At 38.6% G+C, this 20,518-nt stretch overlaps 1 protein-coding gene across 1 annotated transcript in view; it reads right to left on the bottom strand.

Moving 5' to 3' along the window:
* Positions 1 to 11,614, bottom strand: part of LOC308608083 (arylamine N-acetyltransferase 1) — an 82,876-nt gene extending 71,262 nt beyond the window's left edge. Inside the window, exon 1 of the mRNA XM_081220754.1 lies at positions 11,394 to 11,614. The gene's annotated coding sequence lies outside the window, so the exon portion shown is untranslated. The remainder of the gene's footprint in view (positions 1 to 11,393) is intronic.
* Positions 11,615 to 20,518: the final 8,904 nt, after the last annotated feature.

The following is a 20,518-nucleotide window of genomic DNA, read 5'->3' as shown; positions in this document are numbered from 1 at the left end:
ACAACTGTATATGTGTAACTGATTCACTTTGTTGTAGAGCAGAAACTGACACACCATTGTAAAGCAATTACACTCTAATAAAGATGTTAAAAAATACTAAATTCTTTCTATTTTATAACTCTCTTGTTTGTAATTAATTTTTTTGCTTGTTTCAAACACAGGAGCTTGGACTTTATTAGCACCCATGTTTTTCACAACTGTATCCCAACAGTTGTGAAAAACATGGGTGCTAATAAAGTACTTGACACCTGGTTAATACTTAATAATATCTGCTGCAAGAATGAATGAACTATATTAATCAAGAAGACAGATAATGTTTTATATAACACTATACCCACTAGATTTAGGTTCATCTGTGAGTGACAGAACCCAAGAAAACTGTGGCTTAAATAAGATTAAGTTTATTTATCTTTTATAGAAAAGGATAAAAATAAGCAGTCCATGATTGTTGGGTGGTTTCATAAAGTCCTCAGTGACCCAGTCTCCTTCTGTCTTACTGTTCTGCCATCCTCAGCATGTGGCTTCTACCACCTAGTTCAAGATAGCAATGTGAATTCCAGCTGTAACATCTGCTTTCCAGCTGCCAGGAAGAAAGGTGGGTTGAAGATATAAATTTCCCTTCCTTTAAGGATACTTGCTATGAACTGAATTGTGTCCCTCCCCTGAAAATTTGTATGTTGAAGTCCTAACTCCCAGCCTGATGGTATTTGGAAATGGGGATCCTTGGGAGGTAATTAGGGTTAGATGATATGAGGGTAGGACATTCTTAGTGAGGTTAGTGCCCTTAAAAAAAGAGACACCATGTCTCTCTCTCCTGCAAATGAAGAAGAGTTTATGTGAGGACACAGACATATGGTTGCCAACTACAAGCAAGAGAAGAGGCATCAGAATGAAGCCTACCTTGTTGATTCCTTCATCTTGGACTTTCCAGCCTCTAGAACTGTGAGAAATAAATTTCTGTTTTTTAAACCACACAGTCTATGGAGTTTGTTTTTGGGAACCTGAGCAGACTGATATAATGATTTTTTGGAAGATATACAAATTTAGTTTTCAAATAAAAACAATATTGAAATCTTGACTTTGTAAAACATGATGCAACTATCTCTTACACAACCAAAAACTTGCTAAATCTCTTCCCCAAAAATGAATCAAAGTCTGGTGAAATCACATATTTTCCTTTGATATACTTCAATTTAAATAAGAAATGTGAAGATAACGAGTAGTAACACATTTTATGTTAGATGGGAGGAGAATGGGAGAAAAGAGAAAAAATTGGCTAACTCACACAATATATTTGATATTCATATCAAAATAAGTATGAAATATAACCATAATAGTCCTTGTTTCTGCATCTGGTCACATGATCATAACTGTTGTTTATAACTACCTCTCACACTATCCATTCTGTATTCCTTTTGCTCTCAGCAAGCACAGTATCTAGTCATAATTCCCTGACTGGTAGTTTGACCTAAACTTTATTCCTGCAAAGTCTAGGCCATTAAAAGCTCTACCTGAATTGGTTTGTTTTAGCTTCACATTTACTTTAGTCACAAATCATGAGAGTATAAAGTGGTACTCAAGGGGGTTTCTTGCATTCATTATTTTCCTATATAACCCCACTGGGAAGAAGCAACCCATTTCTCCTTGATAGTCAGTGCCAATCACTACTGCTAGTACACTAATCTCTTCTTTGTTGACTTTAAGCATAAGAAGATTAAACTGTTCATGTGGTAGTCTCATCTACCATTACTGTGTCCCCTGTTGGAAGCTTTTCTCCATTGTGAACCAAATCTTCTATACCTGTATAGCCCAGGGTCAGGGAGATGGAAATGATGCTAGTGGATCACTAAAAGTAGTAGTGAGAGGAGCCACTCTCTTGGGAGCCACCTCTTGGTTCCTGGACCCATGAATTCTGGTGGTAGAAGAAATAGCACCAATATTGGTTATTGATTTAGAGGATATACCACATCCTGGAAGATACTACTCTAGCCTCACAAGGTGTTTCCTATATCTTTCAAAGGTCTATTCTACAAAATTATCAGGCTGTATGCTTCAGGGTAAAAAAGAACATGATAAGATGAGTGAATTCTATGAGCATGGGCCAATAGCTGTGCTTCATTTGCTGTAAAATGGGTTTCTTGGTAAGAAGTAATTCTATATAGAATAGCATGAAGATAAATAAGTCAGTTAATGGATAGTGGTTTCAGCAGAAATTTTGCAGATAGGAAAGGCAGAGTAAGTGTCTATTCCAATGAGAACAAAATGTCCCCCTACTATGATGAAAATAGTACCATGTAATCAATCTGTCACTAGGTGGCTGGCTAATTTCCCTGGAGAATGGTGTTTTGGGAATTCTCATGGCCCAACTCACTTCATCCAATGCTCACTTCCTGGGGGAAGGTGGTGGAAGAGTAAGATGTGGAGATCACCTTCCTCCCCACAGATACACCAGAAATTCATCTACAAGTGGAACAACTCTTACAGAACACCTACTGAACACTGGCAGAAGACTTCAGACCCCCCAAAAGGCAAGAAACTCCCCACGTACCTGGGTAGGGCAAAAGAAAAAAGAATAAACAGAGACGAAATGATAGGGATGGAACCTGCACCAGTGTGAGGGAGCTGTGAAGGAGGAAAGGTTTCCACACACTAGAAAGCCCCTTCGCAGGTGGAGACTGCAGGCGGCAGAGGGGGAAAGCTTCCGAGTAGCGGAGGAGACCACAGCCACAGGGGAGCGGAGGGCAAAGTGGAGAGATTCCTGCACAGAGGATCAGTGCCGAATGGCACTCACCAGGCCGAGGGGCTTGTCTGCTCACCCGCTGGGGTGGGCGGGGCTGGGAGCTGGGGCTCAGGCTTCGGTTGGAGCACAGGGAGAGGACTGGGGTTGGCGGCTTGAACACAGCCTGAAGGGGTTAGTGCACCACGGCTGGCTGGGAGGGAGTCCGGGAAAAAGTCTGTACTTGCCAAAGAGGCAAGAGACTTTTTCTTCCCTCTTTGTTTCCTGGTGCACAAGGAAAGGGGATTAAGGACACTGCTTAAAGGAGCTCCAGAGATGGGTGCGAGCCACGGCTAAAAGTGCAGACCCCAGAGGCGGGCATGGGATGCTGGGGCTGCTGCTGCCACCGCCAAGGGGTCTGTGTACCAGCATAGGTCACTGTCCACACACCCTTTCTGGGGAGCCTGTGCAGCCCACCATTGCCGGGGTCCTGGGATCCAGGGACGGCATCCCCAGGAGAGCGCACAGCGCGCCATGGGCTGGTGCAATGTCACGACGGCCTCTGCCGCCACAGGCTCGCCCCGCACTCCATACCCCTCCTTCACCCGGCCTGAGTGAGCCAGAGTCCCTGAAGCAGCTGCTCCATTAACCCCTTCCTGTCTGAGCGAAGAACAGTCACCCTCTGGCGACCTACACAAAGAGGCGGGGCCAAATCCAAAGCTGAGACCCGGGAGCTGTTAGAATAAAGAAGAGAAAGGGAAATCTCTCCCAGCAGTATTAGAAGCAGCGGATTAAAGTTCCACAATCAACTTGATGTACCCTGCATTTGTGGAATACATGAATAGACAATGAATCATCCCAAATTGAGGAGGTGGACTTTGAGAGCAAGATTTATGATTTTTTCCCTTTTTCCTGTTTTTGTGAATGTGTATGCTTCTGTGTGAGATTTTGTCTGTATAGCTTTGCTTCCACCATTTGTCCCAGGGTTCTAGCCGTCCGTTTTTTTTTCATTTTTAATATTTTTTAATAATTATTTTTTATTTTAATAACTCTATTATATTTTATCATACTTTATTCTGTTTTATTTATCTTCTCTCTATCTTTTTTCCTACCTTCCCTCCTTCCTCCCTCCCTCCGTCCTTTCTTTCTTTCTTTTTTTCTTTCAACTTCTACTAATTCTTTCTTTCTAATTTTTCTCCCTTTTATTCTGAGCCGTGTGGATGAAATACTCTTGGTGCTGCAACCAGGACTCAGTGCTGTGCCTCTGAGGTGGGAGAGACAACGTCAGTCAGGACACTGGTCCACAAGAGACCTACCAGCTCCACATAATATAAAATAGCAAAAATCTCCTAGAGATCTCCATCTCAACACCAGCACCCAGCTTCACTCAACGACCAGCAAGCTACAGTGCTGGACACCCTATGCCAAACAACTAGCAAGACAGGAACACAACCCCACCCATTAGTAGAGAGGCTGCCTAAAATCATAAAACGGCTTCAGACACCCCAAAACACACCATCAGATGTGAATCTGTCCACCAGAAAGACAAGATCGAGCCTCATCCACCAGAACACAGGCACCAGTCTCCTCCAACAGGAAGCCTACACAACCCACTGAAACAAACTTAGACACTGGGGACAGACACCAAAAACAAAGGGAACTACGAACGTGCAGCCTGCAAAAAGGAGAACCCAAACACAGTAAGATAAGCAAAATGAGAAGACAGAAAAACACAGAGCAGGTGAAGGAGCAAGGTAAAAACCCACCAGATCTAACAAATGAAGAGGAAATAGGCAGTCTACCTGAAAAAGAATTCAGAATAATGATAGTAAAGATGACCCAAAATCTTGGAAATAGAATAGACAAAATGCAAGAAACATTTAACAAGGACCTAGAAGAACTAAAGATGAAACAAGCAATGATGAACAACACAATAACCGAAATTAAAAATACTCTACAAGGGATCAATAGCAGAATAACTGAGGCAGAAGAACGGATAAGTGATGTGGAAGATAAAATAGTGGAAAAAACTACTGCACAGCAGAATAAAGAAGAAAACAATGAAAGGAACTGAGGACAGTCTCAGAGACTTCTGGAACAACATTAAATGCACCAACATTCCAATTATAAGGGTTCCAGAAGAAGAAGAGAAAAAGAAAGGGACTGAGAAAATATTTGAAGAGATTATAGTTGAAAACTTCCTTAATATGGGAAAGGAAATAGTTAATCAAGTCCAGGAGGAAAAGAGAGTCCCATACAGAATAAATACAAGGAGAAAAACACCAAGACACTTATTAATCAAACTGTCAAAAATTAAACACAAAGAAAACATATTAAAAGTAGAAAGGGGAAAATAACAAATAACACACAAGGGAATCCCCATAAGGTTAACAGCTGATCTCTCAGCAGAAACTCTACAAGCCAGAAGGGAGTGGCAGGACATATTTAAAGTGATGAAGGAGAAAAACTTGCAACCAAGATTACTCTACCCAGCAAGGATCTCATTCAGATTTGATGGAGAAATTAAAACCTTTACAGACAAGCAAAAGCTGAGAGAGTTCGGCACCACCAAACCAACTTTACAACAAATGCGAAAGGAACTTCTCTAGTCAAGAAACACAACAGAAGGAAAATACCTACAATAACAAACACAAAACAATTAAGAAAATGGGAATAGGAAGATACATATCGATAATTACCTCAAATGTAAATGGACTAAATGCTCCCACCAAAACACACAGATTGGCTGAATGGATACAAAAATAAGACCCATATATATACTGTCTACAAGAGACCCACTTCAGACCTAGAGACATGTAAAGACTGAAAGTAAGGGGATGGAAATAGATATTCCATGCAAATGGAAATCAAAAGAAAGCTGGAGTACCAATTCCCATATCAGACAAAATAGACTTTAAAATAAAGACTAATAGAAGAGACAAACAAGGACACTACATAATGATCAAGGGATCGATCGACAAAGAAGACATAACAATTGTAAATATTTATGCAACCAACATAGGAGCACCTCAATACATAAGGCAAATACTAACAACCACAAAAGGGGAAATTGACTGTAACACACTCATAGTAGGGGACTTCAACACCCCACTTTCACCAATGGACAGATCATCCAAAATGAAAATAAATAAGGAAACACAAGCTTTAAATGATACATTAAAAAAAGAAGCAGTTAATTGATATTTATAGGACATTCCATCCAAAAACAACAGAATACACATTTTTCTCAAGTGCTCATGGAACATTCTCCAGGATAGATCATATCTTGGGTCACAAATCAAGCCTTGGTAAATTTAAGAAAATTGAAATTGTATCAAGTATCTTTTCCGACCACAATGCTATAAGACTAGATATCAATTACAGGAAAAGATCTGTAAAAAATACAAACACATGGAGGCTAAACAATACACTACTTAAGAATGAAGTGATCTTTGAAGAAATCAAAGAGGAAATCAAAAAATACCTAGAAACCAATGACAATGGAACACGATGACCCAAAACCTATGGGATGCAGCAAAAGCAGTTCTAAGAGGGAAGTTTATAGCAATACAATTGCACCTTAAGAAACAGGAAACATCTCGAATAAACAAACTAACATTGCACCTAAAGCAATTAGAGAAAGAAGAACAAAAAAACCCCAAAGTTACCAGATGGAGAGAAATCATAAAGATCAGATCAGAAATAAATGAAAAAGAAATGAAGGAAAGAATAGCAAAGATCAATAAAACTAAAAGTTGGTTATTTGAGAAGATAAAGAAAATTGATAAACCATTAGCCAGACTCATCAGGAAAAAAAGGGGGAAGACTCAAATAAATACAATTAGAAATAGAAAAGGAGAAGTAAAAACAGACACTGCAGAAATACAAAAGATCATGAGAGATTACTACAAGGAACTCTATGCCAATAAAATGGACAACCTGGAAGAAATGGACAAATTCTTAGAATTGCCCAACCTGCCAAGACTGAATCAGGAAGAAATAGAAAATATGAACAAACCAATCACAAGCACTGAAATTGAAACTGTGATAAAAAATCTTCCAACAAACAAAAGCCCAGGACCAGATGGCTTCACAGGCGAATTCTATCAAACATTTAGAGAAGAGCTAGCACCTATCCTTCTCAAACTCTTCCAAAATATAGCAGAGGGAGGAATACTCCCAAATTCATTCTACGAGGCACCATCACCCTGATACCAAAACCAGACAAGGATGTCACAAAGAAAGAAAACTACAGGCCAATATCACTGATGAACATAGATGCAAAAATCCTCAACAAAATACTAGCAAACAGAATCCAACAGCACATTAAAAGTATCAAACACCATGATGAAGTGGGGTTTATTCCAGCAAAGAAAGGATTCTTCAATATATGCAAATCAATCAACGTGATACACCATATTAACAAATTGAAGGATAAATACCACGTGATCATCTCAATAGATGAAGAGAAAGCTTTCGACAAAATTCAACACCCATTTATGATAAAAACCTTGCAGAAAATAGGCATAGAGGGAACTTTCCTCAACATAATAAAGGCCATATATGACAAACCCACAGCCAACATCATCCTCAATGGTGAAAAACTGAAACCATTTCCACTAAGATCAGGAACAACACAAGGCTGCCCACCCTCAACACTCTTATTCAACATAGTTTTGGAAGTTTTAGCCATAGAAATCACAGAAGAAAAGGAAATAAAAAGGATTCCAAATCGGGAAAGAAGATGTAAAGCTGTCACTGTTTGCAGATGAATCCTAAAAATACTACCCAAAATCTACTAGAGCTAATCAATGAATTTGGTAACGTAGCAGAATACAAAATTAATGCACATAAATCGCTGGCATTCCTGTATACTAATGATGAAAAATCTGAAAGTGAAATCAAGAAAACACTTCCATTTACCATTGCAACAAAAAGAATAAAATATCTAGGGATAAACGTACCTAAGGAGACAAAAGACCTGTATGCAGAAAATTATAAGACAATGATGAAAGAAATTAAAGATGAGAGAGATATGTAGATGGAGAGATATATCATGTTCCTGGATTGGAAGAATCAATATTGTGAAAATGACTCTACTTCCCAAAGCAACCTACAGATTAAATGCAATCCCTATCAAACTACCACTGGCATTTTTCACAGAACTAGAACAAAAAATTTCAAAATTTGTATGGAAACACAAAAGACCGTGAATAGCCAAAGCAATCTTGAGAACGAAAAACGGAGCTGGAGGAATCAGGCTCCCTGACTTCAGACTATACTACAAAGCTACAGTAATCAAGACAGTGTGGTACTGGCACAAAAACAGAAAGATAGATAAATGGAACAGGATAGAAAGCCCAGAGATAAACCCATACACATATGGTCACCTTATCTTTGATAAAGGAGGCTGGAATATACAGTGGAGAAAGGACAGCCTCTTCAATAAATAGTGCTGGGAAAACTGGACAATTACATGTAAACGTATGAGATTAGATCACTCCCTAACACCATACACAAACATAAGCTCAAAATGGATTAAAGACCTAAATGTAAGGCCAGACACTATCAAACTCTTAGAGGAAAACATAGGCAGAGTACTCTATGACATAAATCACAGCAAGATCCTTTTGGACCCACCTCCTAGAGAAATGAAATAAAACGAAAATAAACAAATGGCACATAATGAAACTTCAAAGCTTTTGCACAGCAAAGGAAACCATAAACAAGACCAAACGACAACCCTCAGAATGGGAGAAAATATTTGCAAATGAAGCAAGTGACAAAGGATTAATCTCCAAATTTATAAGCAACTCATGCAGCTCAATAGCAAAAAACAAACAACCCAATCCAAAACTGGGCAGAAGATCTAAATAGATATTTCTCCAAAGAAGATATACAGACTGCCAACAAACACATGAAAGAATGCTCAACATCATTAACCATTAGAGAAATGCAAATTAAAGCTAAAATGAGATATCATCTCACACCGGGCAGAATGGCTATGATCAAAAAATCTAGAAAGAATAAATGCTGGAGAGAGTGTGGAGAAAAGAGAAAACTTTTGCACTGCTGTTGGGAATGTTAATTGGTACAGCCACTATAGAGAACAGTATGGAGGTTCCTTAGAAAACTACAAATAGAACTACCATATGACCCAGCAATCCCACACTTGGGCATATATCCTGAGAAAACCATAATTCAAAAAGAGTCATGTACCAAAATTTTAATTGCAGCTCTATTTACAATAGCCCGGAGATGGAAACAATCTTAGTGTCTATCATCAGATGGATGGATAAAGAAGATGTGGCACATATATACAATGGAATATTACTCAGCCATAAAAAGAAACGATATTGAGTTATTTGTAATGAGGTGGATAGACCTAGAGTCTGTCATACAGAGTGAAGTAAGTCAGAAAGAGAAAGACAAATATCATATGCTGACACACATATATGGAATTTAAGGAAAAAAATGCCATGAAGAACCTAGGGGTAAAACAGGAATAAAGACACAGAACTACTTGAGAATGGACTTGAGTTTATGGGGAGGGGGAAAGGTAAGCTGTGACAAAGTGCGAGAGAGGCATGGACATATATACACTACCAAACGTAAGGTACATAACTAGTGGGAAGCAGCCACATAGCACAGGGAAATCAGCTCGATGCTTTATGACCACCTGGATGGGTGGGATAGGGAGGGTGGGAGGGAGGGAGATGCAAGAGAGAGGGATATGGGAACAGATGTACATGTATAACTGATTCACTTTGTTATAAAGCAGAAACTAAAAAAAAAAAAAGGGTCATGTACCAAAATGTTCATTGCAGCTCTATTTACAATAGCCCAGAGATGGAAACAACCTAAGTGTCCATCATCAGATGAATGGATAAAGAAGATGTGGCACATATTTAAAATGGAATATTACTCAGCCATAAAAAGAAATGAAATTGAGCTATTTGTAATGATGTGGATAGACCTAGAGTCTGTCATACAGAGTGAAGTAAGTCAGAAAGAGAAAGACAAATACCGTATGCTAACACATATATATGGAATTTAAGAAAAAAATGTCATGAAGAACCTAGTGGTAAAACAGGAATAAAGACACAGACCTACTTGAGAATAGACTTGAGGATATGGAGAGGGCGAATGTAAGCTGTGACAAAGCGAGAGAGAGGCATTGACATATATACAGTACCAAACGTAAGGTAGATTGCTAATGGGAAGCTGCAGCATAGCACAGGGATATCAGCTCGGTGCTTTGTGGCCGCCTGGAGGGGTGGGATAGGGAGGGTTGAAGGGAGGGAGACACAAGAGGGAAGGGATATGGGAACAGATGTATATGTATAACTGATTCACTTTGTTATAAAGCAGAAACTAATACACCATTGTGAAGCAATTATACTCCAATAAAGTTGTTAAAAAATAAATAAAATAAATTTTATCCACACTCCCCCCAGAAAGAATGCTCACTTCCTGCACTCCCTTGTACTCATCCCATAATTCGAGTCTGTTATGCTTCCTCCCAAATTTAGCTGTTGGTTTTATATTGGCCTGCTAAACTCACAATCTGATTTGGATCCCTTCCTTTGCCTTTTCTTTTATTCTCCTTCACAGTTACTTATACTATGTGGACATTGTTGCTGCCAGTGGTTTGACCATAACCACTCATATTTGTGGTTTATTTTGGGCACCGTGTCATTTGGTTTGTTAAAGATGTTGTCCATGGCTTTTTCTGGTGCTATCCGTGTGTCTCCTTCTAGTTTGCTTTCTTTTATTTTCTATTTTTAGGGAGCATGAGAGATTCACAGAGATTAAACAAATAATGCCTCTGTTACAACCACCTTGCTTTCAGGTTGTATTGATATACTTCTAAAACTCCCCAAATGTCTTAATGTGCAGTCAGAATTGGGAATCAACACTATAGAGGGGTTTAGAGAGTATGAGCACTTGGAAAATCCAAGTGTCTGGATTTTCACTCTTCCTTCTGCTGCAGGACTGGAACGAACTAAGAGGAGAAGTTGGAGAGGTCCTAAGAGGTCTCATCCACGCCCAAAACTCATTACATCAGCATTCAACCAGGAGCCAAGCTTCCTTTCATCTTCATGAGAATTACAGGGCAAGGAAGTAACCCCCATGCTATTGTAAGATTTGACTAAAATGCAGCACAAATCCCTGGAACTGTTCATGTTCTGTGTGCCCTGGGGTAGGGTTTTCTCACAACCCATCTTGACCACGTCTGAATAGTACATTTAACCAAAATTCTCTGTTTGCTACAACAATTAATGCATAGGTTGGCTTTCTTATTAAGTAGGTCACAGGCAGCTCAGGCTAAATTACATGTATTAAGGCCTCAGATATGTTCAAGATTCCATTCCAAGTTTCTTTCTTTCTTTTTTAAAATTAATTTTTTTGGAGTATGGTTGCTTTACAAGGCTGTCTTAGCCTCCACTGCACAACAAAATGAATCAGCTAAGTTTCTTGATTTCAATATTATTATTCAACTCTGTTTTTTATCTGAGCAAAAATTCAAAACAAAACCAACCATCCCTCCCCAAATGAAAACAGAAAAGCCAACATGAAGCTGTCTCCCAATGATAGGATAATTTGTTATTTCAGAGTAGAAATGTTAGGCATAGAGACTTCAGAACATTTGTCTCATATGGTTGTATTTACTTACCTACTCCTCCTCCACCGCTATTCGAAGTTTCTAGTGACTGGCTGAAATTTCTCTGTGCATGGTTTCAGTTTCCAGTTTTTTTGCTGCAGCAGCTGCTATGGTTCTCTTCCCAGTGAATTTGAGGTTCTTGATGTCTCATTGAAGAAAGAATTCAGTGAGAAATAAAGTTATAGTTAAGAAGTGGATTTATTTAGAAAGAAACACACTCCACAGACAGAGTATGGGCCATCTCATAAGGCGAGAGAGCCTCGAAATATGGTGTGGTTAGTTTTATGGGCTGGGTAATTTCATAGGCTAATGAGGAGAGGATTATTCCAATTATTTTGGGGAAGAGGTGTAGATTTCCAGGAATTGGGCCACCGCCTGCTTTTCAGCCGTTTATTGTTAGTCTCAGAACTGTCATGGTGCTGGTGGGTGTATCATTTAGCATGTTAATGTATTACAATGTGTGTATAATGAGGCTCAAGGTCCACTGGAAGTCAAACATTCCACCATCTAGGACCTAGTTGGTTCTAACGAGTTTTTGTTATGTCCTATGGCTGTCATTCTTTTAAAGGTTGTGCCCTCCCCCCTTCCCTCTTGTTTCAGTTCTCCTGGTCAGAAACTGACTACTCAAAGTGAGTGTGGATTCTGCCTGGTTTTCTTATTCAAGGTATTTGTTCTCTATTCTTGTGTTTGCCTAGGCTTCCCTCTGAGGTAAGTTACAGCGCATTTCAGTTATGTAGTTTCCAGTGGCAGGTAGTTTACTGCATATCCCTTCCATGTGACAGTAATTTGAAGGAATTTCTTTAAGGTCCTCCAGAGTAATGTAATTTACCCTTCCTAAGTCAGGAGATCTGAGTTTTAGTCCTGGCTCTGTCTACTCTGTCAGCAGCTAGTTGATGTTGAACTTAGTGGTATTTGCTCATGTAGACTGAAAAAAAATTGCAAAACCTAAAAGTTGAGAATTATGTCTTATTTGGCAGGAAAAACTGAGGACCTAAGCCCAGAATGCAGCCTCTCATATAGCTCTGAGAGACTGCTCCAAAGAGGTAAGGGAGGAGCCAGGATCTATAGAGGTTTTTGCAACAAAGGCCAAGTAGTCAGAACATCAAAAGATTACTGTTAATTAAAGAAAAGCAGCTATCTCAAGTTAATGACTTTAACATTTTTCTATGTGTGGGAAAATGCAAGAGTTTGGGCTCATTGAAATCATTCCTTTGATAGGTACCTCAGCTATCTAGGGCCTGTATCCTCTTCTTTTCCCATCCTGAGTGCCCTCAGTGTGCACAGTTGGGAGTGGCTTCAGTGGCTGAGAGCTTGGCATCCAGCAGCCCATTAGTCTGCATCTTGAGTTCCCTCAGGGCTCACCTTTAGGGCAGAGGGTTGGGGGGTGGGCCTGGGGGTGTGAAACTGTGGTGGCTTGATGGCTGTAATAGCTTTGTTTACTGATATGGCAGGCATCCTTCCATCCATTCTTCCATCCCTCACCCTCCACTCTGCTTGTCATTTTTCATTCACTCTCAGTATGATGGGGCAATAATTGCTGGAGGGATTAAAAGGAGATGGGGTGGGGAGGGAACTTAGACAAAACTGGGGATTTGTATGGTTTCTCAGTTCTATGGGCAAAAGTCTTACAGTGGACATGGAGTTCATTAATTTCCCCTTTTGTTGCTAAGAGTCTTTTCCACTGATGTGGGGTGCTTTGGAGGATAATAATACTACACCAGATGTCAGCCTTCATTCTGGATTGAACATTTGAATGTTTCACAGTTTTGCTCTGTGATGGATATAAGTAGAACAGGGTCCTACACCTTTCTCATATATGCTTATGTAGGATTTTTGTAATCTTGGTATTTAGGGATGATACTTATGGCTCTGAGCAATCAAGATTGGACCTTGCTTTATACGTCATCAAATCAAGGCTCCTCAAGATCACTGGATGAGCTCACCACAGGCAGATGTCAAAGCTCTCTGTACTCTCTTTCACTAAAATGGCTCTCTACTTGTTATTGATCTCAGAGAGGCAGCAGTGAGTGGTGGTACAAAGTGAGATCTTAATTCCCTGTCCAGAAATTGAACCTGGGTAGCCTGGATGAAAACCAGGAATCCTAGCCACCAGACAAGTAAGGGCTAGAGGCTAGAAGCTATTTTTCCCTGGATCTTAGCCCTAATGAAAAACACATTTCTCACAGAGGCAAAACTGTAAAAACAGGTATGAAGTTGATTATTAGAGACATAGCACAACAACAAGTGGGAGAGCACACAGAGAAACAGTTTGTTTAGTTAATATAGAAGCAAGGCAGAGATGCACACCCAGACAGAAAGGGTATGGACGTCCTCCCTAATGAGGAGGAACGTAGTAAAGAGGTAGTTAAAATATTTATATAGGGCAGTTCTTCCAGGTCTTTGTCTTCCTTCTGGTCAATCATCTTGTTTTTGTCCTCCATGACTAATTTGTTTCAGGACCCTCCTCCTAGGTGAGCACGCACCTCTCAGTCAAGATGGATCTCGACTCAAAGGCATCTGAGAGAAGCAAGACTCATGATGGCCTGATGTTGTCCCCTGACTTGATCCCCAAGATTTTCTGCATATGTGTAGTGTCTCCCTTGACCCAAGGAGGGGGGAAGCAGAGATCTCTTGATCCTTTACTCAAATAAGGTTTAACCCCTCTCTGTTCCTCCCAAGACTGTTATCTTAAGGTGCCCACAAGAGACAAAGTCTGGTTATTTACCCTGTTTCTGTTGTTACTTCCATTTCAGAGAGCAAAGAGGAGGCTGATTGCAAATACCTAACCTGGAGCTCACCTATCTCTTGCCTCAGGAAATGCAAAGGGGGGTTAGTTGTAAGTGTCCGGCCTGAAGCCCACTTTTTCCTGCCCCATAAAATGTAAACAGGAGGCTAGTTGTAAATGTCTAGACAGGGTCCCATCTATCTCCTGCCTCATTATAAGAGTATGAGTGTTATTATGGTAAAGAAAGGGTTATATCAAAGAGGAATGTAAAATATATTACAAAATGAGAGAGTCTTAGCATCTATAAACTTTAAAACTGTGGTAAAATACACATAACATAAAATTATCATCTTAAAAAAATTTAAGTGTACTGTTCAATAGTGTTAAGTATATAAATATTGTTGTACAACAAATCTCCAGAACTTTTTCATCTTGCAAAATTTAAAGTCTAAACACATTGAACAACAACTCCCTATTGCCTTCTCTCGCCCCAAACCCGGGCAACTGCCATCCTACTTTCTGTTTTTATATATTTTTATAAATTTGACTTTTCTAGATACCTCATTTAAGGGGAATCATACAGTATTTTTTTTTGGGTGTGATCAGCTTATTTTGCTTAGCATAATGTCCTCAAACTTCATTCATGTAGTAGCATGTGTCAGAATTTCAATCTGTTTTAAGGCTGAATGATATTTCATGCTATGTAATACCACATTTTGTTTATCTATTCATCCATTGACGGACACCAAATGTAGTGTTGTTATGAACATAACACAAATATCTCCTTGAGACCCTGCTTTCAATTCTTTTGACTATATACTCTGAAGTGAAATTGCTAGATTATATGGTAATTTTATTTTTAATTTTTTTTTTTTTTTTTTTTTTTTTTCTTTTTGCGGTATGCGGGCCTCTCACCGCTGTGGCCTCTCCCGTTGCGGAGCACAGGCTCCGGACGCGCAGGCCCAGCGGCCATGGCTCACGGGCCCAGCCGCTCCGCGGCATATGGGATCCTCCCAGACCGGGGCACGAACCCATATCCCCTGCATCGGCAGGCGGACTCTCAACCACTGCGCCACCAGGGAGGCCCCTATTTTTAATTTTTTGAGGAACTCCATACTATTTTCCATAAACTGCACCATTTTACATTTCCACCAACAATGCACAAGTCTTCTTATTTCTCTGCACCTTGTCAACTTGTTATTTTCTGTTTTTGTTTTTGTTTAGTAGTAGCCATACTAATAGGTATGAGATGATGTATCATTATGATTTTGGTTTTTATTTTCCAAATAATTAGTGATGTTAAGCACTTTTTCTTTTCATATACTTCTTGGCCATTTGCATATCATCTCTGGAGAAATACATATTCAAATCCTTGTTAATTTTAAAATTGGGTTATTTGTTTTTTATTGTTAAGTTGTAGGAGTTCTTTATATATTCTGGATATTAATCCTAATTAGATAAAGTATTCGTAAATATTTTCTCACATTCCAAGTTACCATTTTACTCTGTTTAATATGTCATTTGATGCATAAAATTTTAAAATTTGATATAACCAGTTTATTTTTACTTCTGTTTCCTGTGTTTTTGGTGTCATATCATATCCAATAAATCATTGCCAAATCCAGTGTCATGAATCTTTTCCTCTATGTTTTCTCTTAATTGTTTTACAGTTTTAGGCCTTACATTTAGGTCTTTAATCAATTTTGATTAAATTGATTAAATTTAATTTTTATATGTTAAATTTTGTATGTGACATTTAACCACTGTAAGCTTTTGAGGTGGCTGATAACTTTGAATTGGGCTCAGCTGTCACACTGCTTTCTCCTCTAATGCTGACAAGCTTCCTAAGGGCAGTGAAGTGATTAAGATCTTGCAAGTAAAAACTGTCTCTTAAAGTGTATCCTGTCAACAACTCCAAATGAGCCACAAATGCTGAAAGTCCTGGACTGCTTGTAACTAGCAACTGTAAGTGATTAAATGAGACCACTTTTATGAAAGAAACATGAAAAGTGTAAAATGATAATCACATGTGTATGGGATAATATTCAATTCGAAGTACAGACCACCCACATTTTTAGTTGAATTTCTGTAAGTCCCAGATAGGTGAGTTTAACTTGAAATACTGAGATTTAGGTAATTGGAAGAGGATGGCTGTGCCAAACATATTATGTGATAAAATGGAATATGAATATTTATATTAATAAGTCCAGACATACGTTTCTGTGTCTGTGTGTCTGTGATGTATGTATAGTTTTCTCCTATTCTCTTTCTTGCTTTTTTTCCTTTGTCTTTCAGCTTCAAGTACTTATGTGATTTTTTTGCCAAAGTTTGTCTGCTTTAAATCAGGTTCAAATATAATAATAAGCAAAAGAATCTCTTTAAAAATGGCCTCTAATGCATTGTGATTTCACATGAAAGAAAGTGGAGTAGAAGTGCCAATATGTGAGCCTTTCCAGGTCTATTCATGTATCCTTGGCAGAACACATCTTCCCAGAAACAGGTAATAGAGCACAGTGTAGGACAATATGCTCACAGAAGTGATGGTAGCTTAATTGGAGCAGGGATGGTAAAGAGGTGTGCTGATTATATAAAGTGGTGCTGAGTAGTTGGCAGGTATGTTTGGATGTGGGAGAATTTGCATTTGGATAGAATCCTGGATCTGAGGGTGGAAACTAGAGATTAGATGAGCAGGTGCTAGTGAAGTTCAAAGCTAAAGGAAAAGAAGGAAAATTTGACTGAGTCATGAAAATGACTCATTTCCACAAGAAAATGAAAATGTGTGGCGGTGGGATGGGATTGGGGAGGGGTATGAGAGAACTGAGAAAGTCTAAGAAGCAGGAAGTCTAAATATGAGAAGAGAAACTCACTAGGGAGTATGGAAGTGGTACATGGTACTTAAATAAGCTAACAGAGAAAACAAGAATGTCACTTCTGTATAGTAAGAACACATCTCTTTTTCAAGGAAGTTATGATTGTGATAAAGAACAAAATTATGACAATTATATGAAAGAGAGTATAAATATAATAAAAAATTTTAAAAAATTAAAAAAAAAATTAAAACCCGTGTTGTTCAAGGGTCATCTATACTTTAGTTTTGTGATTCATATAGTCCCGGTTGCAACAGTATCTACCATTGCAGAGCAAAAGTAGTCATACAATACATAAACAAGTGAGCATGGCTGTGTTCCAATAAAGCTCTATAAACACCAAAACTTGAATTTCATAAAGTTTTCATGTGTCGTGAATATTATTTATCTTATTTTTCTTCATCAAAAAATGTAAAAACCATTGTTAGCTCATGCTAACAATGGTCATACAAAATGGTCATACAAAAACAGGTAGCAGCTCATATTTGGCCCATGGGTTGTAGTTTACCAATTTGTGCTCTATGATTACAAGGAGAGATTTCTTTGTATTTCATTTGTTTTTCAGCATTTTTATAAGTAATTTTTTCTGAAGTTTTATTAAATGAATTTATAGGTCAGCATTCCAGATCCTTTTTATTTTCTGAGACTATTTATACTACTTCTAAGAGAGATACATTATTTTCAGAAACTCAGAATATGTGGCTCTTTTTATACTGGCAGAGTGAATTATTTTTCAAAAGCACCACTAGGGCTTAATAACTAGAGTTATATATTCAAAAAATCCCAAAAAACTAGATTTGGGTCTTCAAAGTAAATATGAGAAAATGCCAAACATATTTCATGGCTCATAACAGACACTTGAGTAGAATTCAGTTGATGTTTATATTATGATCTCTGTGGAACATCAGATTTTTCAGAATTGAAATAGAATAAAATTCACTAATTCAGACTAATCAAAAGGTCAGTGAAAATTAATAGAATAATATCAAGTTCATCTGATAATATAGATGATTAAATTATCATCAGGAAATCTAATATAAATGGGTATGTCTCAATTAATTAAGGATACTTAAACATACTTCATTTTCCTCATAGACATAAATTGTTCTCTTTCAAATTATTCTTGTATTATTTACTTAAACTATCTATTAAGAAAGCTTTGCTATCCAAAACAAAGATAAAGTTCAGCATAGTCTATTCTAGTGCTTTCAAATACCAGTGTAAATGAATAAAACTTACATGCTTTTCTGAGATTCAGTGTCTCTAGATAGATGTTGATACATGTCTTTCAGATTTAATAACTTTAGGAATATGACAAGATGTCTTTGGTTTGTAGATGATGTAATGTTGTGAGAAGAGACTAGTTCCTAGCTGTTCCACGAAGAAATATTCACTTGTAACTTTCAGGTTGCTAAAGAAAATGTTAAAACCAAATATAATCTCTGATGTGGTAGCTGTTGATGAAGAGAGGGAAAGAGAAGTCTAAAAGCTCAGAAGAACCAAGGGTGAAAGGCTAATATAATGACTATTGTTAGGTGGTTGATAGGGTTGATGTATAGCATCCATGTTCCCCATTCAGTTTCAGAAATCAATTGAAAAACAAACAAACAAACAAAAGAAAACAGAGTTAGGTTTAGAGGAGACCAAATTATCAGCTTTATAAAATGTAAGCTGATTAAGGAGATTGTGACTTATACTTGTAGCAAATTTTAATTTTATTTTCTAATACTGAACACTGTCATTAGAAAGCTTACTCATAGTCACTGGTTGTCCCCCACTGAGGCAAGCATTTTGTGTGCATTCAGCATAGAAGTCTATACAAAGCATTACAATAATAAATGTTCTTCCATGTGGAGGGAATTTAGAGATAAAAAGAGAGAGATATTGGGTGAGGTAAGGGCTAGGTACTTGTAGATTTTAGTTTATCTACTCTCCAGTTGGGAAATATTCAGATCTGGATTTAGGCTACAGTTTGTTGAATGAATTGAATGAATGAATAGATGAGTAAATAAATGATGTCAAATTTTCCCCAAACTTGGGGTAATCCCCTTCTATGCTGTGGTTAACTGAACCCACCATCTGATTCAACATTGCTACCATAATCAGACAAGGCATGGCACCTCCCCATCACAGATGGGTCATGCTGCACTCTGTGATGAGGGTGATTTCCTTAAGGAGAGCTGGGGAGAAAGACAGGCTTTTAATGGGCAGCCAGATCCTATGGAAGAAAACCCAGTTTGTCTCAGACCCCTGCCTTAACTTCTTTGCCCTCTTTTCTTTAGTCCTGACCATGACATGTCATTCACACTCCATACTGTTCCTATTGTCTGGGATAACTGTCTGTAGCCACCTCCAAGAGACTCCTGCCCACTATTCAGTCTCCCTCCCATTGTGAGGAACATCTTTGAAGTCCACCTAACCTAACCAAGTTTTAGACCCCATCATACCAAACCATGCACAAGCCACCAGCTTAGTTTTTATGGGAGGTAAACTGGACTTCTGGAAAGATATTAATGTTTGGAGTAATTGTACTATAATGCTGTCCTTAAATCTCTGAGTCTATTGGTACTCTCCTATCTTATGTCAGAATTAATGGGAAGCAAATATGAATAAGACTGTCTTTCAAAGAGGATTATTCCAACAGAAGTGAGAGACAAGCAACAAGGCATCAGAAGGACTACAGAGGATGTAAATTGTAAAAAAGTGCTATAGAAACACGAGTCACAGTGGGGTTTGTGGGCAAAGGGTTAAGAGCAGTAGAGAAGATGGTATCAAGGAATTACTCTTAGAACCTGAAGTTTGACTTTGCATAGGCATGTTCCAGGAGACTATTATAGATGAAATTGCCTTATAAAGGAATTTTAAAATTTTAGATGCATTCTTTCAAGTGGAGGTCAACATTAATTACTTTATCCTGACTTCTACAGGCTGTGATTAGGTCTCACAGTGTGTACAAAAACATATGTGCGGGCTTCCCTGGTGGTGCAGTGGTTGAGAGTCTGCCTGCCGATGCAGGGGACACAGGTTTGTGCCCCGGTCTGGGAAGATCTCACATGCCACGGAGTGGCTGGGCCCATGAGCCATGGCCGCTGAGCCTGCGCATCCAGAGCCTGTACTCTGCAATGGGAAAGGCCACAACGGTGAGAGGCCCGCGTACTGCAAAACAAACAAACATGTGTGCAATTTAAATAATTTGGGACACAAAATCACATAAAATTTATTCCAATTAAAACTTGATTCAAGCTGAATTTTACAAGAATATTGATTCATCCTGGGCATCACCCTTCCCTTGATAATTTTAAGAACTCCAACTCACCAGGTTGGTAACATATATCCAGGTCAGTTCTGGCCACTCCCATCTTCCACCAGTAGACAGAAAAGATTTGCTCCCATGGAAATAGTGGATTCCTCAGTTGCAACTCCATTAGGCCTGATGCCAAAACCAGAGGCAGCTAAAGCTCTTATGAATGGAAGATATTCTTCATTTATTCCTGTTTCTCTTGCTGTTGCTGTGGGTGGTGGTGCTAGAATGTAGCTATTGGTGT

Source organism: Mesoplodon bidens (assembly GCF_964165515.1).
Source record: "Mesoplodon bidens genome assembly, chromosome: 20".
Lineage (NCBI taxonomy): Eukaryota > Metazoa > Chordata > Mammalia > Artiodactyla > Ziphiidae > Mesoplodon > Mesoplodon bidens.
This window is presented reverse-complemented; position numbering and strand designations above follow the sequence as displayed.